Genomic DNA, 24,770 nt, shown 5'->3' on the forward strand with positions numbered 1-24,770 from the left:
TCTCTTTTGCTTTCGTTGTCTTTCCTGCCTCCGCCCTCTCTCTACTTCTCCTCCGAGCTCCCCTCCCATCACCCCCGTCCTTCTTTTCCCTCTTTTCTCTTCCCTTGTGTATAGATTTTGATGCTTCTGTTACATTGTACCTCTACAAAAGGCTGGGATTTCAATACAAAATAATAATAATAATTTAAAAATACCTATATCAGCAAAACCCATGTGGTACAAGCAGGAAGGGGATTACTTACACAAGATATAAGAATAAATGAAAGCAATACCTCTTGTTATCCTTCCTATTTTGTACTTTGAAGACACACACGCGCACACACACACGTATACAGACACAAACTGACGTTATTTAATGGTTTAAAATGGACAAAAAAATCTGATGTATCCCTTGTTAAATAACTGTGAGCAACTTTAGTTCAAAAACCAATAAATTCATTCAGTAAAGATACTAGCTGCTGAGTGTCCTGTTTATGTCCATGAAAATAAACTTCTCGCCACTGCCAGACCCAGTAAGTACCCTGTCACGACTTTCTACACCAAAGGACCCAAAGATGGCCGGCACATAAGGCAGCGTCCTCCCGGCCGTGGCATTAACGTCGTCTCCTCGCAGCCCTGGGGTCTGTAGCGCTGCACCCAGCGTGCTACTCACAGCACAGGCACGCCACGTGCGGGCAAAGAGCAAGGACGGCTCGACCCCGTGGGCCCGGTTTTCTGCAGTAACACGTTGAAAAAGATTAATCCAAATTACAGAGCAATCACGCACCCCCTAGGTCTGATCTGGATGGAAACCACTGTAACCAAAAAGTGTTGCTGCTTGTCATCATTCTCATCGCTAACCTGAGCTGCTCACGTTGCTTCCAGATGTAGCATAGGAAGGATTTCTCCACCCTCCCCGCCTGCAACACTCTCAGTCCCATACATTTGAAAAAGCTTATCAGGTATGTCCCTGGCTTGCGTGGGGTTTGGGGGGGTTTCTCGCCGGTTGGTTGGTTGGTTCACGTGGCCGCTGGCTTGTCACGCATCCCTCTCGGCTTGTGAGTGCCCACCTTTACGCTGGAACTTCTTCCAGGTTACCAGGAGAGCCCGGCAGTTCGCCTCTCAGGCTCGCCGGTTCGGCTGGTGGGTGCCCAAGAATAAACCGAGACCTCTGCGGGTGCTTCCCCGCGCGGCTGGGCTGAACGGGGCAGGCCCAAGCCCGGGGCGGGTCTGCGGCACCATCCCCGTGGGCGTTCGGGCCCGGGGCCCTGCGCTCGCCGCGGCCCTTGCGCTCGCCGCGGCCCAGCCGCCCTCGGCAGCGTCCCGCTGCGGGAAGGCCCCGCCGGCGCTGCCCCGAGGCGGGCCGGCTCTCCGGCCTGCGGGGGCAGCCGGGGGCGGGCGCCGCCCGCGGAGGGAGGGAGGAAGGAAGAGGCCCCCGCGCGCGCGGCGGCCGTTGGGCGCGGCCGTTGGCGAGCCTTCGCTCCGGCGCGTGCGGGGGCCGTTGGCGAGCGGCCGCCGGCGGCGGGAGGCGGGCAGCCAGCGCGGCGGCAGCTCCCCGGCCCCGGCCCCGGCTCCGGCTCCGGCTCCGGCCCCGGCCCCGGCCCGCTGGAGGGCAGCGGAGCGGAGCAGGTAGGGCCCGCGGGAGAGAGTGGGGCGGTTGGCGGGCGGGGCCGGGCCGGGGCAGCGCTCTCCCCGGCCGAACGGGGAAGGCGAGGCGCTGTCTGGAAGGTTCCGTGGTGCCGCCCCGGCCGCGGGGCAGCTGCTGCGAGGCGAGGGTGGCGGGGCTGTGAGTGGGGACGGGGCGGCACGACCTGCGAAGCCGCCCGGTGTGACAGGCAGGCCCCCGGCGGCCGCCACCCCTCGAGGGCAAGGCGTGGTGTCCTTTCGCAGGCCCTGCTGGAGTAAGCAAGAGGAATGGTCCCCACCCCACCACCTCCTTCTTGTTGCGGCCACCGCTTGAGGCTGTAGCCAGTCTCCGCGAGGTGCAGCTGGAGTTGCTCCCCAAGGGTTTGTTTCCCTGGCCCGTGGGCAGCAGCCTCTCCCAGCGGGCCATCTTGTGACTAGCAGTGCGCAGGGAGGGTGTGTACACCGCTAGGAAAAGAAGGGGTGCCTCGGACATGCTAGGAGCATCGCAGTAGCTATCATCTTTTAGGGGTGTCGTGGGTATGGCTGTGGCCCGTGACGTCTTCCACAGATGTGTGCATCAGCCTCTGGAGCTCTGTGTTGGAGTAGTGCAGATACTGATAAAGCTCTGACGTTTTCCAGGCAGGGGTGACAGAGGAGGTGCCTCACAAGGACATCCCTGCAGCAGTAAGGTCTCAGCAGGGTGCCAGACTCACAGCTGTAGCAGACCGTTTCCTGAGAGGTTGTGGTTCTGGGAGGCAGCGTCTCTGGGGGTTGGTGTTCATCTTAGCACCTGCTGCAGTAGTAGGGTGTGAAGGCTTGCACTGCAGATGGCATCCCCTGCGGATGCAGGAGGGACACAGATGCGCTGGAGGTCCCAATGGTGTTTGTGCTGGAGGGGCAAAGAGGGACAGGAGTGCAGGCGCTTCAATATCATCCATGTTATTCAGACAAAATACACTCTTAATCGAGGAGAAAGCCAGAGTGTTTTTCAGGTCTTTGTGGGATTTATTGGTCTGCTAAAACCAACAGGGATGGAGGAGCAGAAGCATGAGGGGAGTGGAGAAGCCAGCAAAGATCAAAAGATGAGGAGAATCACAAGTGCTGCAGTATTTGTTCTCTCTAACACTGGAAACCAGATAGAAACCCAGAACGGGGAACTAGCTGTGTATGATTTGCAGCTCTGAAAGTGGAAGGATGTGCGGGCCTGGAGTGTAATGCAGGGGAACGGGATTTAATGGCAGTGTGGCAGCAGGTATATGCTTCTTCTGTATCTGTTTCTCATCTCTTCCTATGTTTTTAGAAATGTTCGTAAACTCATACAATCTTTTTATGTCTCCAGTAGTATTCACAATTAGGGTCCCCAGTACTGATAATTATGGTCTCCAAAAGCTATAAGAAGCAAATAACGAGTTTGCAAAGTGAAGGGCCTCATGCTTAGGGCCTACCCACATTTACTCTGCCTTCTTGTTTGGCCATGAGATAACACAGTCTCTAGCTACATGATGTTATATTATCATCTGTAGTGCATAGGAGGGACTGTGCTTCCGAGCAAATTGAGTTTATATTTAAATTGTTCTCTGCAAAACACCCTTCCTATTTTGTAGCTTAAATCTGAAGGCAAGTAGTAAATGCAGCAGAGGATTTTGGTATGCCTCTGTGGTGGTGGCTGTTGTCCTTGTCCAAACCCCCTACTAGGTGATGGCTGCTGAGATGCCATGAGATGTGACACCTGTTCTTCATTTGCTGTGGTTCTGAGCTCTGCAGCTCTCTGGTTCTCTTGGAGAGCCCAGCCCCTTGGACTCCGTACCTAAAAAACTTACTATGTTTAATGTTCATCTGTCTGATTTCCTCTGGGTAAAGCAACGCAGCATATCACCTTCCAAGTGTAAATTGAAGACAAGTGTGTAAAACTCTAGCTGGCGTTTTCTGTTTGTCTGCATGCATGTGGATATTAACTTTTTTTAGATATGTGCATACATGAAAAATGTAGTTGTGCTCAAGGTGAACTGTTACTAATTGAGCCAGTACGTGACATGTGCTATATAAGCAATAAACTGTGTATATGCATCAAATGAGCAGCTGAGCCCGTAGTCATGAAGGTAATTCTCATTGCCACATGTCAGCATACAGTCTGTTTGGGGGCTGAGAAAGAAGTCAGTTGTGTTTGAGAGCACTAATGCAAATTGTCCAAGCCTTGCAAGTGATGCATGAAAATCTCATCAGTAGTCAGGTTGGCTTTAATGAAAGTCATCTGATACAAATGACTGAGCTTTAATGGTTCATGCTAGGTAGGCATAGGCAAAGATCAGTGTTTGTAAAGACAGCGAAGCTTGTGTAAGGCCTGTAGGTAGTGCTAATTCTGGTGCCTACTGTTACGAGGTATGCTTTTTTTCCTGCTGATTTGGACAGTGCGTTTAACCCAACAGGCTTGGACATTTTCTTAAATACTGCAGCAGAATGCCCACAGGGATTGTCTTCCATATGGAAGTCTGCAGGACTGGTCCACCTACCTTTGCTTCATTTCATCTGTATACAACCAACTGTACATGAGCTCATGATAGAAGGGCAGAGTGTTTTGGTAAGGAAGCAGATTTAGCTCCGAGTTTCTTATTATAGAAAACAACAGGGAGGGGAGAGGGACACTTGTTTAAAAACTGGAAAGTATCTTAGCTCTTTGTTGTACCCTTTAATCTTCTTATTTGATTTGAAACCACTTCAACAGCTGCAGCTCCTGTTTAATTTGGAGAACAAAACCCTAGCAGTTCAACTGTCTGGGGATACTTGAGGCCACAAGTGGAAGGGAAACCCACATTAAGGGCAAGTCCTTTCTTCTTCTAAATGCACAACTTACTGTGTGGGTTATTTTTAGTGCTGTAATCTCACTGAGTGCTGCTGAGAGAAACTGTGCCAAGCAGGCTGGCAGGCTTTGAAGGGCTTGAGAAATGGGATTTCCTGTTCCAGCGGCTCAGAGCTGACTCTTGCCATTGTCAGGAGCTATTATCGCCTTCTCGCAGCCAAAGCAGATAACATAGCTTCAAGGTCAGGGAAGACACAAGCTTTCCTCAACAGCATTAGCAGAAGGAGGAGTTTGCTTGCAGTCAGGGTGAATGTTTCTGTAGCTGGTGTAGTCAGGGACCTCTGCCTGGACAGAGGGGTCTGCATGTGGATCACAGAACCACACAACAGTTGTAGTTGGAAGGGACCTCTGGAGAGCTGCTCAAAACAGGTTGCTCACTGCTCTGTCCAGTTGGGTTCTCAATGTTTCCGAGGTGGACACTACACAACCCCTCTGGACAGCCTGTTCTAGAAATAGCTCCTAGGTAGAGGAGAGAAATTTATTTCTCTGCTCCTCAGCTTCTCAGTGACCTGCTCTTTGTTGTGGCTTTTGTGCTTCTGCTGAGCGTTCTCTCTTGTGTGGACATACCTGGGACTAGAAGGCAGTACTCATCCAGCCCTGGTAGTGTGTTGCATTTCTCTCCACACTGTCCAGAATAGAAGGAAAACAGGCTGGTCTAGGGAAGTATCAAGCCTTTGTATAGGAAGTACTTCCAGCTAGAAGAACTGTCAGAAAAAACATTTCTATTTAGAGTAAAGTCTCATACACTCTTGAACAGGTTGAGACAGTGGCTTCAAATTGCAGTGTCTGTTCTGGATAGTTCCTCTGCAGGGCATCCTCATTCTTCAAGTAAAATCAGGTTTCAGAGTGGATGAAACTAAGCTGAAACAAGGTGCTCCTGACTCAATAGCAGGGTGTGCATGCTGGAGTTACCTGGAATTAGATTCCAGTATTATGCTGTTTGTGGCAATTGGCTTGGTCAAGTCTTGTTATTTATATAAATAGTACGGTGGAATAGTGATTTCTCTCCTGTCTGAAGCAAATTACTTCCATGGTTCTGATACAGTTTATTGAATCATGCTTCTCACAATTAGGTGCAAGAATGCATCAGGAAATGTATTGGAGCTACATACATTAGGGATGCTTTGAGAATGTGTGAAAAGCCATTTTTAGGACTGTGTTACAGGTAGAGTCCTGACTGAGACCTCGCATCACTTTATGGGAGTGCTCATGAGCTCCAATTCACATAGGGTTCCTCTTGTGCATAAATGCTGCGTAGGAAATTGTTTCTCTCTGCCCAAGAGCCTTCAGTTTTAGTACTGAGTTGCACAATGAGAGCAGAAATGGGCATGAACTAGGTAGAGTTTGTGTTTACAGAAAAGCTTCCAAAAAAAAAAAAGCGTTGGGACTAAAGTCTGGTCCCAAAATCTGGTCCCTGTCTGCTAAGCTTTAGGCCAATGTTTTGATGGGCTGTGATACCTTTCCACAACAGGGCCTCTGTGTAGGATGGTGAAAAGAGGGTTGGGCTGGGACTACAATGTGTCCTGGCTTTGGCTTTTGGCTGCTGCGTGGCAGTGGCCAGCTCCCCTTTCTTACCATTGCAGAGATAAAGAAACCGAGGAAGGCAGCAGCTCCTCCTTTGCAAAGAGCTTTGAGGATCACTGTTAAAAGCGTGGTATAAAAGTAGGTAATTTTGTTAAACTGTTCCTGTTTTAGTGCAGTTGAGGAGCAGAAACTGGGCATTGAATGGGAAGCTGGTGTTTTGTCTGAAACAGAGCAAGTTTGCCATGGGTCCCTGAAGTTGCTGGCTCCTGATAGAGACATCTCAGTGTGAGCTATTCAGATGCTGTTACACTTCATGTGAGAGTCAGGCATATTCTTTTGCTTGCATCACGATAGCTCTGAGATGTCTCTGGAGTGACCCTGTGGAGAGGAGACCTGGACTCAGCACAGGGGTCTGTGGCACATGGTGTGGCTTGGTAGTGTCCTGGTCTTAAATTTCTGAAGCTTATTCTCCTATAGGGAATCCAAACGTAGATTCAAGTAACAATTAACCATTCAGCATGAAGGCATTTATTTGCCAGATATTTGGGTGGCACAGCAATGATGGCTTTGTCAGCACTTTACAGAGGGGATGACTGAAATCTTAACTGGGCTGGATAAGAGCAATAAAGAAGGATGCCTCTTGGTCTGCTGAGGTTGTAAGTGAGAGCAGGTATCTGAGAGAGAGCACAACTCTCTTCCCCTCTCTGCCCCTTGCCTTGTGTTGAATGTATAAGCTGGTAAGTGGGGGAGGTGGGGGTGGAGCTAAATAGCTCATAATTTACAACTGTAAAATAGACTCTGTGCAGTCTGCAGTCTGCCTGACATCAGAGCAGGTGGTTTTCCTGGTGCTAGTGACACTACTCTTGGGTGTAATAGAGCCATGGGAGGGCCCCAGCAGCCATGTCTGGCAGAGGCCTGCATTGGCTGAATTAAGAATTGCATTCAAAGAAGGAGGTAAAGGTTATGCTGCTAATTCCTTGTTTCTATATTAGATTTAGTTTAGCTTGCTATGGCTTGGTGCTGCAAGTGACTGCACTCAGAGTCAACGGTGGAGGAGTCAGTGCTCAATTTGAGACTGAAGTATTGCCTCAGGCACTCTGTGATAGTAGTGAGACCTGGTTAAATGGGATCTTGTTGTGGTGTAACCCCAGCAGGCAACTAAGCTCACTCCTCCCTCCCCAGTGGGATGGGGGAGAGAATCGGGGTGAAAAAAAACCAAAAAGTGAAACTCGTGGGTTGAGATAAAAACAGTTTAATAGGACAGAAAAGGAAGGGAAAATAATAATAGAATATACAAAACAAATGATGCACGATACAATTGCTCACCACCCGCTGACCAATCCCTAGCCAATCCCTAAGCCACGGTGCCCCCACGGCCAAGTCCCCCCAGTTTATATACTGGGCATGACATCACATGGTGTGGAATACCCCTTTGGCCAGTTTGCGTCAGCTGTCCTGGCTGCGTCCTGTCCCAACTCCTTGTGCACTCCCAGCCTCCGCTGGCAGGGCAGTATGAGAAGCTGAAAAGTCCTTGACTTAGTATAAACACTGCTTAGCAACATCAGTGCAACTTAAAAACATCAGTGCGTTATCAATCTTATTCTAAATCCAAAACACAGCACTATACCAGCTATTAAGAAGAAAATTATTCCAACCAAAACCAGGACAATATTCACCCCTTATTCTATACCATTTATGTCATATCCACGTCCCACATTTGCCCATACATTTTCAATTAATCACCATAGACTTTTTTCATCTTTTGATACATATATACACAGATATCATTCCCTTAGTCTGTGGGCCTTTAAAATATCCATTGAGTTAATTTAGTCCCATGACTTTGGGCTCCATTTGTAACAGTCTTTCTGGGCAGGAGGAATGGTGCAAATTCCTCTCAGTTGGCAGAGCAGGATCGGGCTTTGGTGCAGTGGGCAGGTGACATTGGGTGCAGCAGGAGGATGGTGTCTAGTGTTGGCTTGTTGCATGCAAAGTCAGTACTGGTTCCGTCCCTACTGCGCTTCGCTCAGTTTTATCAAAGTTCATTCTTCATTAATCTGGGTGATTTTTACTGTAATACCGTTGATATAGCATATAACAACTACAGTAGTGATGACATACAGTGGCAGGGTTATATAGCAGTTAACATCATACAGTTTAATTCATTGGCTATTCTCACCTAAAATCAAGTCCCCTTGAAGAACACATCAGACTTCCCCATCCTTCTGCATCACCCACCAAGTGCACCCAGGTCCTTGAGCAAAAGCGCTCCCACAGATGGGTTTGCCTTTGCCTGAGACAGGAATAACACAGACTGTTTTCCCTAGCATATTTTTTGTGTGCACTACAGGGACTTCATCCCCTTCTACAGTACGTAAATGTTCTGATTGGGCAGGGCCAGCTCGATTGGTAGATCCTTGTTTGACTAACCAACTGGCTTTTGCTAAATGTGTATCCCAATGTTCAAATGTCCCACCCCCATTGCTGTCAGTGTAGTCTTTTAACAGTCCATGGTATTGTTCAGCTTCCCCGGAGGCTGGTGCGTGGTAGGGGATGTCGTATACCCACTCAATGCCATGCTCTTTGGCCCAGGTGTCTATGACGTTGTTTTGGAAATGAGTCCCGTTGTCTGACTCAATTCTTTCTGGGGTGCTGTGTCACCACAAGACCTGCTTTTCAAGGCCCAGGATAGTGTTCTGGGTGGTGGCATGGGGCACAGAATATGTTTCCAACCATCCGGTGATTGCTTCCAACATTGTAAGCACATGGCACTTGCCTTGGTGGGTTTGTGATACAGTCAATCTGCCAGGCCTTCCCATGTTTATATTTCAGCCATTGCCCTCCATACCACAGATGTTTTAGCCACTTGGCTTGCTTGCTTGCAGCATGTGTTTCACGTTCATGGATAACCTGTGTGATAGTGTCCATGGTCAAGTCCGCCCCTGGATCACGAGCCCATCTATATTTTGCATCTCTTCCTTGATGGCCTGAGGTGTCATGGGCCCACTGAGCCATAAGTAATTCACCTTTAAGTTGCCAGTCCAAACCCACCTGAGCCACTTCAGTCTTAGCATCCTGATCCACCTGCTGGTTGTTCTGAAGTTCTTCAGTGGCCCAACTCCTGGGTACATGAGCATCTACGTGATGTACTTTTACAACCAGCTTCTCTAGCTGGGACACGATATCTTGCCACAATGGGGCTGTTGGGATCCCCCTGTCACTCCAGAAATACAGATGGGTTCTGCCCCTCTATAGCTTGATGGCACTAGGGTACACTCTGCACCAGTGTCCACTACAGCCTTGTACACCCGTGGGTCTGATGTGCCAGGCTGTCAAATCCACACAGTCTGGTAAACCCAGTTGACCCTTTCCTCCACCTGGCTGGAGGCAGGGCCCCTCTAATCCTGGTCACAGTATTGGTTACCCACTTCTTGTAAACATGAATTAGAAGTCCCTTCAAGAGGATCAGAAGTAAGATCAGCCCTTCTGCTCTGGGGAATTGCCTGCTGGAAACTGGAGTGGCATTTTTCCTGGAAGAATCCCCTTTTGTGGTTGTTTTTCCTTTCAATTCACATGCTTGTGCCTCTAGGTAGGGTCGAGCTAAGTTTTCCATCCTGCTCCCTCATGTCCTCTCCATGGTCACATAGATAAAACCACAGGGTACTCCATGGTGTGTACCTTCTGTATTCTCTTTTTCGAGCAGAGGAACACTTATGCCTAATAGCTGAGATACTGGTCCCTACAGGTGGGGGGCAGAACTTATCCTTGAATTGCTGGAACTCTCAGGACCGTTTCTTGGCTAGTATGCCTGGCAGTTTCTCCACAGCTGTGACAAGGGAGGAAGAGAGACCTTCTTCATATTGCCGGAGTCGGCCAGCCAATTCATCCACCATTAGTCCCTCTTTATCTTTCCAGTCCATTACTGCCAATGAGTTGTCACACGACAATGGTGCGCTCCGTACAAAATTCCGCCATGTGGGTCACGTGCATTGGACTTCATCTGGATCCGTGGGTAACTGTGCGTTGTCTGGGTCATAATAAACAACCTCCTGCACAGCTAATTCCGTCAAGCACTGGATGCCTCTCTCCATGGTAGTCCATTTGCTTGGATGGTGTACACCATCTTCCTTGAAGGGATGCCTTTCCCTCACGCCTGACAGAAGTCACCTCCAGAGGCTGAGAGCTTGTGTCTTTTTTTCCAATTGCCTTGTCAATGCTCCTTTCCTTAGACAGGGATCCCAGCTGTTGGACTTCCCTACCCTCTAATTCCAAGCTACTGGCCCCATTATTCCAGCATCGGAGCAGACAGGTGATAATGTGCTCTCCTGGACAACGGCTGAAATCCTTTCGCATATCCTGCAGCTCACTCGGGGATAAGGATCGGGTGGTTACCTCTGGTTCTGCCTCTTCCTCCTGTTCCAGTGATGACACTGGCTCATCTTCATCCGTTACTAAGTGAACCGACTTTTTTGTGTATTTCTTCTTCTGTGTGGGGGCAACTGATACCAGCACGGGTTGGTTCTCTGGCTCAGCTGCAGTGCCTGTCGCTGGGGTTGGAGTAGTAGAGCCTGTTGTTTTGTCATCAGATCCAGAGACCTTCTCTTCCCCTTGAGGGTACTGAATAGTGTTGAACGGGGCTTGGTAGGCATGGGCCAGGCCCCAGCTCACTGCAGTGATTTGTGTCTTCCCTGGAATTGCTGGGATAACAGCATACTTTTTCCAAATATTCTACTAGTTTTTCGGGATTCTGCAATTGTTCAAGGGTGAAGTTCCAAAACACTGGAGGTGCCCACCATCCTAAGCATTTGCCCATGCTATCCCATATACTCTGCCACTCATAACTCTCCGGCCTTGGGGCAGATCTCTGGGTGGTACTCTTTAATAGTTGTTACCCTAAACAAAACCTGAACCACATTCAGGAACATGGTGGTTCCCAGCAATGGGACCATGCTGGTTTCAGCATCTGCAGTATATTCAGAATTCTCAAGAGCTATTGTAACTAGCCTGGAGGAGAAAGGGAAGGTAGAGGAAGGTGCCTCCCCCCTAGATTGGCTCTCCAAGGAGAAAAGGTGTAATTATTAAGTTTCTGAGAGATGGCTCCTGAAGTACGGAGGTGATGGCAATGCTTAGTACAAATACTGGATTAGTCCCACGACTGATAATTTTATCATACCGTAAGCCATGGTATGCACTATCATACATAGTACAGCAAAGCAATAACCTTAATCCACCTCCCACGGATGATAAGCAGCAGCACAGGGACTATATACGGCAAGTGAGGTGATACATAACACAACTCTTAAGAACAAGCGCAACAACTCTGAGAGCCAATAAATCAAGATTGTGACCAGCGACTATTAAACTAATATAATGAATACTTACAGCAAATTTGTTTTGACATGCTCTGGTCAGATCTGTTGTTATGTCAAACCTTCATGCCCCACGTTGGGTGCCAAAAAGTACTGTTGTGGTTTAACCCCAGGCAGCAACTAAGCACCATGCAGCCGCTCACTCACTCCTCCTTCCCCAGTGGGATGGGGGAGAGAATCAGGGTAAAAAAAAAAAAAAAAAAGTAAATCTCGTGGGTTGAGATAAAGACAGTTTAATAGGACAGAAAAGGAAGGGAAAATAATAATAGAATATACAAAACAAGTGTTGCACAATACAATTGCTCACCACCTGCTGACCAATGCCCAGCCAATCCCTGAGCCATGGTGCCCCCATGGCCAAGTCCCCCCAGTTTATATACTGGGCATGATGTCACATGGTATGGAATGCCCCTTTGGCCACTTTGGGTCAGCTGTCCTGGCTGTGTCCCCTCCCAACTCCTTGTGCACTCCCAGCCTCCGCTGGCAGGGCAGTATGAGAAGCTGAAAAGTCCTTGACTTAGTATAAACACTGCTAGCAACAACTGAAAACATCAGTGCGTTATCAATGTTATTCTCATCCTAAATCCAAAACACAGCACTATACCAGCTATTAAGAAGAAACTTAACTTTATTCCAGCCAAAACCAGGACAGATCTGGTTGGTTCTCTGTTAGGTTCCCTGTGCATATTTTTCTCCTGCAACTGTGTTTTTCACCTGTGAAGTGGCAGATCCTTTCCTGTCCCCTGCACTGGGAGGGGTGACCTGTGGAGGGTGCCATGCCAGTACTGGGCTGCCAGCCAAGAGCAGAGCTGCATGGGAGTACATGTGGGGCAGGCTTGCTGAGCTCATGCACAGCCTGCTGACGCTGGCCCCTTTGGGAAGCCAGGTTCTTCAGTTCTGGTTATGCCAGTGTCCTGCTTAGTGTGTGTTTTGCTTACCAGGGTAGCCCTGCACTGTACATTCATATTAACATGGTATATCGCATAGGTGACTTTGCAGTACAAGGTTATATTATTCATCCCCCGCAAATTTTTCCTCAGCTGTTATACTGTATTTTATGTGCTTTCCCTGATTCTCTGCTTTTCCTGATTATCACTCATTTACAAATAATGACTCAGCAGTTGCTGACTGGGTAAACGCTGTCCTCTGCATCTTGACGAGGCATACGTTAGTGAGATGTCATCTGGTTTGACAGCAAGAGAAAGAAGTAGGAGCAGCCCTTGAGGCTTCATCCTGTCACATAGCAGTGTGAGTGGTTGGGTGCTGGGAGCTCTGGGAATAGCACAGCAGCCCCTCTGCCAGCCCCAGAAACACGCCTGCAGGAGTGTGGGTCCTCTTGGACAGCAGGTCCTGCTTTGGGGATGGAGCTGGGGGGCCAGTTTCATCAGTTTCTGCCTCTCATAGTGAGGGGGATTGTGCTCATTATGTTTCTGATAAAAGGATGTTGATAAGTTTGCTTTTTTTTTTTTTTTTAAGGACAGTGTTTGCAGTGCATATATTCTGTGATACTTGACAATGCAGAAGGTGCAGTTGAAGGAGGTGGCCCACGAGAGAGCTGAGATCTGGGATTTTGCCTAAAACTGATAAGCTTGGTGACTTTGGCCAGGCTGCTTCATCCTTTTTGTTTCTGTTGTCTTTCTCTATATGTTGTCTCCTTCAGCTGGCTTGTCAGATGGTCTATAAGGCCTTCAGCAGAAGGAATACAATGTAGTCTGGGAATGTTTGGCATTGGCCTTCATGCAGCCTTTAAATGCTGCTGTTACCCAAATAATAAATATTACAAAATATCTCTTATTTCTTATCTCTGCACTAAGCAATGAAGAAGCAAGCCTGAGCATCTGATAGTAAACCTTGTGGTGAGTCTGGTAACTACTTTTATTGCAGTAGGAACAGGCAGCTTGCTGCTTTTCCCATAGGTGCCAAAAGCAGAGTGCAGACACATGTCTACTGAGAGGCTGGAAACAACCCTCTGCTTAGAGATGCCTGAGCTTGCTGTAAATGAGCTGGTTTGGATGTGGGAAGTAGCTGAGCTATATTAGCTGGCACAGCTCCAGACTAATGCAGCTCAACTGGAACCAGTATCCGAGCCAGCTTATCTGCCAAGGTGCTTCAAGTATCACTGTGTGATGCAGAACTGATTTGCTCACTACTGCTTCAGAGTTCCCAGGAGCTGAAGTTTCTGTGTATTATTTGAGGCAGCATAGACATACTCCCTGGCTTGGAGGTGTCTTCCTCCTTGATTGGGTGAATTTTAATCAGTCTTTCACTTTTACCCTAAGACAATTTAAAATAAGAAGCCTAGACCAAATGGAAGCATGGGTCAGTAGGGGGTATATGCAACTCTGAGGAGCCAGTGGTCTTCTAGTTCTTGTTCCCTATAAAATCCTGGCATACTTAAGGTTTGTATCCTGGCAGCAAATAGAGAGGCACACAGGTAAAAAGAGAACTAGCAAGTTCTCTGTCTGATGAAGGTTCCTCTGATACCATTAGGATTCAAGGCAGCATGGCTACAAGCTGTCCTGTTGCACAGTACTCCATGTATTTACTACACAGTATCCCCACTTAAGAGTTGAGTCATTGAGGGTGGTGATGGTACACCAGTTCTTGTTTAGATATCAGGTGGTGTGAGAGAACTATTTGGATTTCCAACAACTTCGAACATGCAGCACCTTGCCTTGCATAAAGGAGGTAGTTCTAGTGGTTAATTCAGGTACTGTCGTGGAGATTTTTAAGTGCTGACTTAATTTTTTCCTGCTGTTCCGTGGGTACCTAGTTAAGCAACCCTCAAACCCTCTGAAAATCCCATGTTACTGTAGTGCTTGTAGTAGCTGAACTAAGCCCTGAACTCAGGTATGCCTGATCTGCAAGTCAGTGAGGGAGAAGAGGATGATAACGAGGAGAGATTTTGACTTGAGTATAGATCTCACCATGCCTGTGCAATCCCCAGCCAAGCCACACTGTCCTCTGGCTTGGCCTCGATCGTCCTATGCAGCAGGAACGCAGTACCTGTCTTCTGCAGCCTCTTCTTACCAGTGTGCAGACAAGTTCCCTGACTCCGCGTGTTCCGCGAGGTGTGTGCCCATACAGTATGCTGCACCTCTTTTGCACTGGGGAAGTGTATCAGCCGGGGTGATGGTTTAAAGGAGGCAGTGGAAAACACAGTCTTAGGCTGGGGTCAGGTCATCCTATTAAGGAGCACATGGACACTATGCGTGCATTTCTGGCCCCGTCCTAGGAAGAGGCAGTCATAGGGAGTAGCAGTACAGACTGGCCCGTAGCCACTGCCCCAACAGGGAGCTGTGTGAGTCAATTCAGGCAATTGAGGCACAAATCAACATTGAGGGGAAGAGGAATCATGTTCGTACTGCTTGATATTTAAAAGAGGACCAGTAATATCTGTGGTTTATGCATTAGAAAAGACTGAGTAGATTGAGTTGGTCATATCAACATGGCAATGGCAGTAAGACATAGAAAGGAAACTTAGAAATATTTCAAGACAGACTGATAGTTGTTGCTTCAGCTGATAGAAATCTGTACAAGGCCATTGGCCTCTGGGTTAAACTAGCTGTAGTTCTGACCCTGAATTAGCAATAACTCTCGCTTCAGGTTCCACTTCTGTATTGCTGTTGTTTCATTTTGCTGTGTTATGTGCTCAGCTCAGTTTGGAGTACTGCAGCTGACACAGCTGCTGGATTATCAAGTAGTTCCAGGGAAAGTGTTTGGGTTTTGTCATAGTTGTCAACTTCAAGTGGAGAACAAAAAGGCATTGCTCAGGGAGAATTCCCTCAACAGTGTTGCAAAATACAGGATTCATTGGGACTGTTGTGGCTTGTGATACCTGGGAGTTCAGAGCAGTGACTTGTAGTGTTCCCTTCTGACCGTGAAATGAAGAGTCTTATAAATGAAAGTGGGCTTGCTATAAACCAGTAAACTTCAGCCCAGTTTATATGATGGTCTACCCTGAGCATTTTATACTGGAAAAGAATGAAAACCTTTAGAAAAGTTCTTAGTTTAAGTGCAGTTTTAATTAAGCTAGCTTTTAATCACGTTGCTAGCATATGGGGGCTTGATTTTGGTTAGTGACACAACCAAGGGCCAACTACAGCCATTTATTAAAAAAAAAAATAGTTCTAAAAGTAGTTCTGCCAGATATGTTTGGAAGTGTGTGGGCTGTGGGATCATAGAAAGGTGTGAAAGCAGACACAACCCTGATCTCCAATTTCAGTGGAGTTGCACTGCAAATTTGCTTTAGAAAAAGGGAAGAAAGAGGAGAGCCTGACAGCATCTTTAAGCCAGAATGAAGAGGACTGCTGCCAAATGATCTCATTTGGGAAAGGGGGACAGAGAGCTTTTGTCTCCTTAAGTTGTACAGTCCTGTAATGGAAAGGGCTAACTAATTGTTGAGCCATGTGTGTAGTTTGTGCTTGGTCTCTGTTTAGTTTGCCGTGGGCTGTGTTTGTGTGCAGTTTCTGCTTGCACTTGCCTGCTCAATCTCCTGGGAAGGTGGCTGCAGTTGGATCAAGTCAGCCATAACTTATAGATCAGCGCTGGCCATGTCCAGCATGAAAGGTAATTGCAACCCCTGAGGCATGAGTGGTAATGGGTAGAACCAAGTGTCATGATGTCACCTGAAAGTACAGTGTGTTTTGCATGTTACTAATGTGATTTGCTTAAAGATAAACTTCCCAGTCTGCCTGTTGCTTCCACAGCTGCCGCTGCTCCACTCTCCACCAGAGAGGGGTGGAGAAGCAAGATGACCTTTGTAGTATGCAAAAATCCTGTAGAGAGGTAGAATATGGTGTCACCCATTAGATGTTATGTGACTCAGCTGGGGATCAGTTGTGCTACAGTGCTTTGTGCTGGGCCTTGTACGATGCCCTGCTGATTAGCTAGTATGGAGAAGAACAATGTCTAGAACACAGGACCTTCCTCAGAGAGGACTGGGTAGTAGAGACGCTGTCTTTTCTCTTTGCTTCCTAAAGACTTTTACAAGCTGTATCGTGCCTGCTGTCAGTTGTGCTGTACAGAGGCAGGAGAGGATGACACAGAGATGTGTGGATATGCCTTTCTAGCCTGTGTAGCTTCTACATAGCTTTGCAGAGACTTGACAGCATTCAGTCTCGGTGTGACAGGGACACAGCTAAACATCAGAGTCTGGTTGCATGAGGGGAAGGACCATGCATAACTGTATTGGCTTTGTGTGGCAAGGTTTTGGTAGCGGGGGGGGTTACAGGGGTGGCTTCTGTAAGAAGCTACTGGAAGCTTCCCCTGTGTTCAAGAGAGAGCCCATACCAGCCGGCTCTAAGACGGACCTGCTGCCGGCCAAGGCCGAGCCAATCAGCGATAGTGGTAACACCTCTGTGATAACATTTTTAAGAAGGAAAAAAGTTGGGAAAGACAAAAACGGCAGCTGGAGAGAGAAGTGAGAACATGTAAGAGAAAACAACCCTGTGGACACCAAGGTCAGTGAAGAAGGAGGGGGAGGAGATGCTCCAGGTGCCGGAGCAGGGATTCCCCTGCAGCCTGTGAGGAAGACCATGGTGAGGCAGGCTGTCCCCCTGCAGCCTGGGGAGGACCCCACGCCGGAGCAGGTGGGTTCCCAAAGGAAGCTGTGACCCCGTGGGAACCCCGCGCTGGAGCAGGCTCCTGGCAGGACCTGCGGATCTGTGGAGAGAGGAGCCCACGGAGCAGGCTTTCTGGCAGGACTTGTGACCCCATGGGGGACCCACGCTGGAGCAGTGTGCTCCTGAAGGACTGCACACCATGGAAAGGACCCATAGTGGAGCAGTTCGTGAAGAACTGCCGCCCGTGGGAAGGACCCACGCTGGAGAAGTTCGTGGAGGACTGATTCCCGTGGGTGGGACCCCACGCTGGAGCAGGGGAAGAGTGTGATGAGCCCTCCCCCTGAGGAGGATGAAGCGGTAGAAAATAACGTGTGATGACTGTAAACCCCATTCCTGTCCCCCTGTGCCGCTGGGGGGGTTTGGTAGAGAATCCGGGAGTGAAGTTGTGCCCGGGAAGAAGGGAGGGGTGGAGGGAAGGTGTTCTGAGATTTGGTTTTATTTCTCATTACCCTACTCTGGTTGATTTGTAATAAATTGAGCTAATTTTCCCCAAGCTGAGTCTGTTTTGCCCGTGACGGTAATTGGTGAATGATCTCTCCTGTCCTTATCTCAACCCACAAGCCCTTTGTTATATTTTCTCTCCCCTGTCCAGCTGAGGAGGGGGAGTGATAGAACAGCTTTGGTGGGCACCTGGCATCCGGCCAGGGTCAACCCATCACAATAACCCTAGTCCTTCTCAAATGGAAAGGTCAAGTAGAGCCCACTACCACAGAAACCTGGACAGATAAATACTGTGGCATGTTATTGAGGCTTATTTCAGTAGCACATGAAAGCTATAAGTCTGTTCTGTTCCATTCTTTGATAGTGCAGCAAGGGACAGCCTTGTCCATGTAGGTGTGATAGACAAGAAGGTAGAGAGGTATCTGTTGTCCACATTATGCAGATTCAGGAACTGAGATGAAGAGCAATTCAGTGATTCTCTCAGTTGCTTATAAGAACTCTGTGGCTTGGGCTGGAACTTGAATCCAGACCTTAACCTGGCAACAGCACGTTCCAGTGAGCAGGTCTGCAAACCTCCTTGGTGGCCTGTCCCTAAAGACAGGTTCTTTCATTTCTCAGCACATCACTTTAAAAAGGCTCTGAAAAGATGCAAATGCTACATTTCTTTCTTCAATAATGAAAGAAAAGTTGTTTTGGCATCTCTTCTCCCTCTTGTGGTATAGCACCAAGATCCAGCATGGTACCTGCAGAGGAAGTCTGGATCACGCAGACTGTCCCAGTTGTGCAATCGGTGAAACAAGTGCCCACATTTTGGAAGCTAGATTTGTACAATTTGTGACTGAGTCTGAGCTCTTCTGTCCCGTTGTGTTTGGGGACATTTATGAGTGTGTGTTCTTGTGCACATCCTTTGGCATCTAGTAACATGGGAGCACAGGTTGTAATTTTTTCCTTGCTCAGGAAACTTAAGGGTTCGTTTACAGGCTGTCTCTCCCTTTCCAATGGTTGCTTGTTTCTGCAAGACTTGTAAAAGCTTTTTAACAGCATTGAAGGTCCTACCTGTCTTCCAGGTTGGTTGAAATCAGCCAGCAGTTCAAAAGTTTGGGGTAGGCAAGAAAAAGGGACAGGCAGATGGAGTCTTGCTTAAGCTTTCTTCATTTTGGATATCTGGCTTTAAAAGAAGCCCTTGTTTTCATTTCATGGACCAGAAGTCTTTCACTGCACAATAAAACAATGCTCTTATAAATCACCTGAGCTATTTATCTGAGGAGCACCTGGATCAGAAATGAATGTTAATCCAGTAATAACAGATAATTAAACTGTTATAATGGTTTTTTTAATCTCTGTTCTCCAGATGTAGTTTCACTTTTTGCCTTCATCAGGGAGATGAAGCACAGAGGGCTTCTAATCCAATCAAAATTCCTTGATGGATTGGAGTGTTTGTTGTCCTTTCACATTTAAGCAGTGGTTACACCACAAGATTAACTGCATTCACAGGGTTGCCGTCTTGTTACTGTGTTCAGCCTAGTGGTTTGATGTAGGCAGAAGAAAGGTGACTCCAGAGTACCTGACCTCCGCCATGGTCCATGAACAGGACCGTTGTGGTCCTGTGTGTGGCAGGGTCATGTTTGTGAAGATGTCAAACTAGCTCTCAGCCAGGTGCTGATGGGAGTCTGCAAAACCAGCAGTCGGGTCCTATCGAGTCCTAACGGCACCCACAGGTTCCTTGCAGTTCTGATTTGGCCCCTAAGCACAAACAGATCAATGAGATTGCGAGTGGCAAAGAGCAGTTACAGCCTATCTCAGGCTGCATTTCTGTGAAGGTCTGCAAAAATGCACGTTCCCTCTTCAGTGGCTCCACTTGAGCTACTTTATCTGCACGTACAACACAGCATGGTTCCCTTTGCCAGGTAGCCCAGTAGTTGCTCAGCAAGGAGGTTCGGACTCAGCTCTGCTCGATTTGGAGCAGGGCAGGGTACTGATCGTTCCCTGAGCGTCTCCTGTTCTTTCCTGCAGCATGTTGTAAGTGTGGCTTTTGACCTTCAGTCCATCACGGCATGCAATGGGGAGTTTGTGGCTGGGAGCGCAGGATACAAACATGCCCTGTATCTCTGTGCTGAACATCCATTGCAGAATTGCTTGCAATTGCAAGGGGCTAGGCTTTGCAATTTAGGTGACACTGTAGTCTTCTGGTGCCTCAGTGCTGAGCTTTGTGTGAGCTTGAACTGATCTGGCTTAAGCCCTGAACTTAAGCCCTGAAAGTAGTGGCTTTGTAGTTGAAAATCTCACGTGGAAGGAGCCTTACCTGTCCAGCTGGGAACTGTGTGTCTGCTTTCTTTTGCTCTATAGATTTCATCTGATTCTTCCCAAGTGTCTTGGCTTCAAACTGTGATTTCTGTTTGGCAGCAGGATGCCGACATATGTTGGTTTGCAGTGCCTGACTGCCTTCCTGCTATCTGCTTCCTCATGTCATCCTTCTGGGAGTAAAATGAGGGACTTCCTGCACAAACCTTACTGGGTCAATAGGGGCAAATTCAAGGAAGTATTGGTTCTTTGCTGTTCTGCAGACCATGAGTGTCAGTGGCATAACAATGAATGAATTTACAGTGATGAATAATATTGGGGTCTTGATGCACATCTTGTTTTAAGATTTGCTAGGAACTACCTGTCAGAGCTGCAGTCCTTTTCACATGCCGGAACTGTGACACTCTGATCACAGCACAGCATCTGTTCTGTAGATTTCATTTAAACCAGTTTAAAACAGTTTTTAGACTAGTAAGATTATTCAAAGACATTTATTATTATTTGTGCTGTCTTGAAAATGTTCTTAAAGTAGCTAAGGTTTTCACAGTTCTGCTGCAGTGAGTGCAGCTGGTCTTTAGGCACAATTTGTCTTCTGCTTCTCATATTCACACCTACTGAGACAGGTTTTATAGCCACAAGGACTCAAATTAACCTTCCTAAATTGTTGAGTGTCAGTAAACCTGGCTGAAAAGGACACAGAGTTCTTTCTGTTACAGGTTTTATATAAATTTCAGGTAACTGTGAAAATCTTGGATTATTATTCAGTGTCAGTTTCCAGCTCTGTTCTGGATTATCCTTTTTAAGTAGAGCCAAGCACAGGGTTCTCCTTATTCACAAAAGTAAATTCTTTTAATAGGCAGATTAATAGGCTGCCTGCAATACCAGTGTCTCCAAATTTGTTACAGAAGGCTTTAAAAATCAATGTATTTCCACCTTGCAAAGTAAAATTATCCCTTATGTTTAGTCATCCAAAACCGGACATACTATCTGCCTCTCTGCACTCTTGTCATGACAGAAACGGTAAAGACTCTAGCATTAGCCTGCAATAAAGCTACACAAAAACCCAGGTTGGCCAAGACAGAGAATTGGGATGAATTTCTGTGTTAATAGCTATCTCATTGTCTACCAGACTTCATATGAGAGAGTTAGCTCTTCTACCCAAACTACTCCATAAGCTTTGATGCTGAGGAATAGAAAGAATATTCCTTGAGATGATTTTGGGAGTGAATCCTATGGAAGTCAGGTTTTTGTGTTTGATACTTGGTCAAGTGTAAGTAAGAGGTGGGGGGGGAAAGTCATTTAGGAAATCTCATCTGTTTGGAAATAGAGCTTTCAAGTATAAGTCTTTCCTAAAGGAATTCAGTCAATGCAGAAAGAAGCGGAACAGGACTCTAACTGCTCTCTGTGGCCTTATGGGGTCTAATGAGTATGCGGTGCTGGAAAGCTGTGCAACCTTTCTTTATCAGACTGAGTATTCACCTTCAACTCCTTGTACACTGGCATGAAAGCCCCTTCTGGGGGAACCTTGGACTGTTTCCTTGGTTCAGTGAAATTAGTGACTGGTGCCAAGGACCAGTTTGTTTTCCTTGTTTAGGTTTCCTTTTGCAGTCCTTGAGGGCAGTACTTGCTTCAGGGCAAGTGTCTTCTAAGCCTTACTGATGTCAGGTTGAAGCAGTGGCTTCTCAGAAGCCCAAGTCCTTTGTGAGATGGCATTTGACCTTTCTGTATCTGAGCTGATGTTGCAGAGGGTTGCTCTCCACTGAGCGGAAGGGCTGTCTAACCCAGACTCTTTGTACCGTTTCTTTTGAATTATCCCAGAGACCATTAAAAGGAGAAGGAGTTTTATGTAAGGGACCCTGCACCACTTTCTGAGAGAATGTGAACTGTCTGCATTGGTGTATGGGAAAGCGTCAGAGTATTTTAATGCTTCTTTTATCGATGTAATGAAAAGAATTAGCAGATGATGACACATAAAGAAGTGAGGCTAGTCCTTTTTTTTGTTTGTTTTGGTTTTTTGGGGGGGGGGGTTGGCTAGAGAAAGCTCTCTGAATGTTCTCTCATCTGAGTGCTTGGCCACAACAATTTGTTTTCTCTGAGTCACATGCTAACCTAGCTTTGAAAAGTCTTATTGTTCATGTTAGTGGTCACAACCAGAACAGTTCTTCTGTCCATGAAAAAGAATGGAGACTCCATTAGCACACTGAGGGATTTTTGCCAGCTGTTTGGTGGTTTTCTCACTTTATATCATCAGTTCCACTGGGAATATTGGGATTTGTCTGGACTGCATATAACTATATTGTGTAAAGATACCAGATCTGTCTTTAATTCAGGCACTGTATTCAGGCACTAGTATTGCCACAGCAGCACAGATAACTTAGCCATACTGAACTCCATGCTCTAACTACTGCCAGCACCCAGGCATTAGAATGAGATTTAAACTCTCTGATGTTGCCATTTGTGCTACAGACACAAACATTGGTTTCATTTGTTTAGTAGGTTTGAACAGAATTAAAACAACAACCTACTCCTGTGTCCTCAGTTTAGATAATGGAAGAGTATTTCTGGATTCAAGTCCTTCTGTTAACAAACAAACAGCTGAAATGGTGAGCTAAGGATTGGCTGGGACAAGTTACATGACAGATATGAGTAAGGGCTTGACGGAGCGTGGCTTTGTATGACAACAGCATATTTAGTAAGCGCTCATAAAGTTGGCTTGTTCTTTTATGGGATTGCTTGTTTCTGTGACAGTCTTTTAGTCTTCTGCTAATGTACAGGAGCTAATTGTTACCTGACAGCATCTACCTTTAGCCCCCGATCACTTTCAGGAGCACCTTGGCATGTTTGGCCAGAACTAGTGGTACCTCAGAGCCAGAACAGATCTTTCTCCCTCCTCAGATCTTCTTGCCAGAAAAGTGTTCCATAAGAAGCAAGGTCAATTTTCTAAAAATTCTTGGCTAAGAGGTTGCTATTCATATATAAAATGAGTGTGCTCTATGGGATCTCAGCCTTGATAACTTTCTACAATTCTCAGGCAAGAAAGAAGGGCATAGCTCTGATTTTGCAGGGCTGAAATACAAGATGGCTGACTCAACTTCTAGGTTGCCACTTCAGGACCTGTCTTAGGGTTGGGGTGAAGCTGGTCCTGTGATCTCTACACAGCTTCATTGCCTTGAGGTCAAAGCTAAAGGTGGGTGTTTCTCTGTGCGGAAGACTTGGTGGCACTGTTCCTGTGTCCCATGCCTGTGAATGGACAGAGGTGGCCCATGTAATGGATGCAAGATGCTGACCTTGGCGCTTGCTTACCTGCTGCTGGTATTTATTCCAGATTGCATGTACGAAGAAATTATTTTCCTCCTGTTTTTATTTACAAGCACTTATGCTTGGATTTCCTAAGGACACTGCAGCCTGAAAGACTTACTAATAATGATGAAAAGGGGGGAGTTTGTGTGCCATAGCATTTCACTTTTGCTATAAATTTATGCAACCTCAGCTCTTTAGCACATCAGTCGTGTGTCCAGAGCACCGTCAGGAACAGAATCCTACAAAACATAACATATGCCTATTGTTGGTTTTACGGGAAAGACTTCAGCCCTGTGACAGCTTGTGCTCATTGCAATGGTTTTAGGCCTAAAAGTTGGTTAGGGATTCTGCAACAGCAGATGTAAAGCTGAGAGTTTGACAAGGCAAGGCCTGCATGCCAGGAGGTGGGGGTGGGTGGATAGTTCAGAAGGTGTCTTCTAGCAGCGTTTGGTTATTTTTCTGTGGTGTTTTGTGGTTTTCATTTATTTAGCAACCCTTAAACAATGGTATGGTATGTCATGAAGTTTAGGGCAGGAGGGGGAGCTGAATATAGCATAATTAAAGTGTCTCCTGTTCTGACAGAGTTTTAAACAAATTACAAAACACATTTAAAGCAGCAATATGATGATCTCAGTGTTAGAAGACCTAAGCCTGTCTTTTAGATAAAGGGGGATTCAGGCTCAGTGCTTACAGCGTGGATAGTCAGTGACATGTTGCAAGCATAGAAAGTCACTGACAGGCTTCAGTGGCATCAACCAAGCAGAGTTTGAAGACTTAGTGGCACGTCTGTATCTAATGTTACTACAGCATAATTCAGGAACCTCTGAAATATGCTTGGATGCCTTGAGGCTGAGCTTTACAGTAACACTTACTCCTGACAGGAAGAACATTAGTGTTGGCACTATTGCAGTGTTTTCCTTATTCCCACTGCTAAACCCAACAAGACAGGCTACACTAAAATAGGATTCATTATTTGTATTCTTGTTAACTGCTTGTAAAATATAATGATTACCCTGCTAGATGAAGCATCTATGCTTTCAGGAATATCAAACATCTGCAGAGTAAACTCAGGACAGCTGCCATTAACAACAGCAGGCTCTTCTAGAGGTACTGTGGTACTTCACTGTTCTCGTGGTAGCTGAATTAATGGTTTGCTGCTTTGCATCAATACATGGGTTCCCAGACTTCCTACAAGGTTCTGTCAGTTCTCCTATGGGAAGCTAAGGTATAGTCACCCTTGCATTTGATATAGATATCACTGTGTTGTGATCTCAAACTTACGAGGTGTAACTAAGTCAGTCTTGCCAGAGAGAGTTGAACTGCCTCTTGTTCAAGTCAAACCTTTCCCAAACATGTTATAATTTCTAAGTGGTCTTTCAGAATTAAGACTGCAAATGCATTTTTACAAGTAGATAATAAATTACCAGAAACACCTGGGTTTGGACTATTGTTCTTGCTATTACTTTCTTACCTTGAACTCTACTGTATGCTCTCATTGCAGGTAGCACAGAGGCCTTACAAATGGTATTGCTCTGAGAGCTTCTGCTGACTTCTGGTTTTCCCTTCAGACATTAGTTTAGGGAATTGTAATGGAAAGGCTCACATCAGTGTGAATGGAGACTGAATGAGAATATTTGTCTGGATATGGAGGCCGTAGCAGGAGGACATGGTGGGAAGGAGTGCTCGTGAACAGCCTGTGTTAATAGCACCCAGCTGAGCAGGTCAAGCGAGACTCTAGCACATTTGCCT

General features: G+C 46.8%; 1 long non-coding RNA gene across 1 annotated transcript in view; it reads left to right on the forward strand.

Moving 5' to 3' along the window:
* Positions 1-1,277: 1,277 nt before the first annotated feature.
* The window catches only part of LOC138689259 (uncharacterized), a 32,966-nt gene continuing 9,473 nt past the window's right edge, over positions 1,278-24,770 (forward strand). Inside the window, exon 1 of the long non-coding RNA XR_011328093.1 lies at positions 1,278-1,608. This is a non-coding gene — a long non-coding RNA (uncharacterized lncRNA). The remainder of the gene's footprint in view (positions 1,609-24,770) is intronic.

This window comes from Haliaeetus albicilla, chromosome 16 (assembly GCF_947461875.1).
Source record: "Haliaeetus albicilla chromosome 16, bHalAlb1.1, whole genome shotgun sequence".
Taxonomy (NCBI): Eukaryota; Metazoa; Chordata; class Aves; order Accipitriformes; family Accipitridae; genus Haliaeetus; species Haliaeetus albicilla.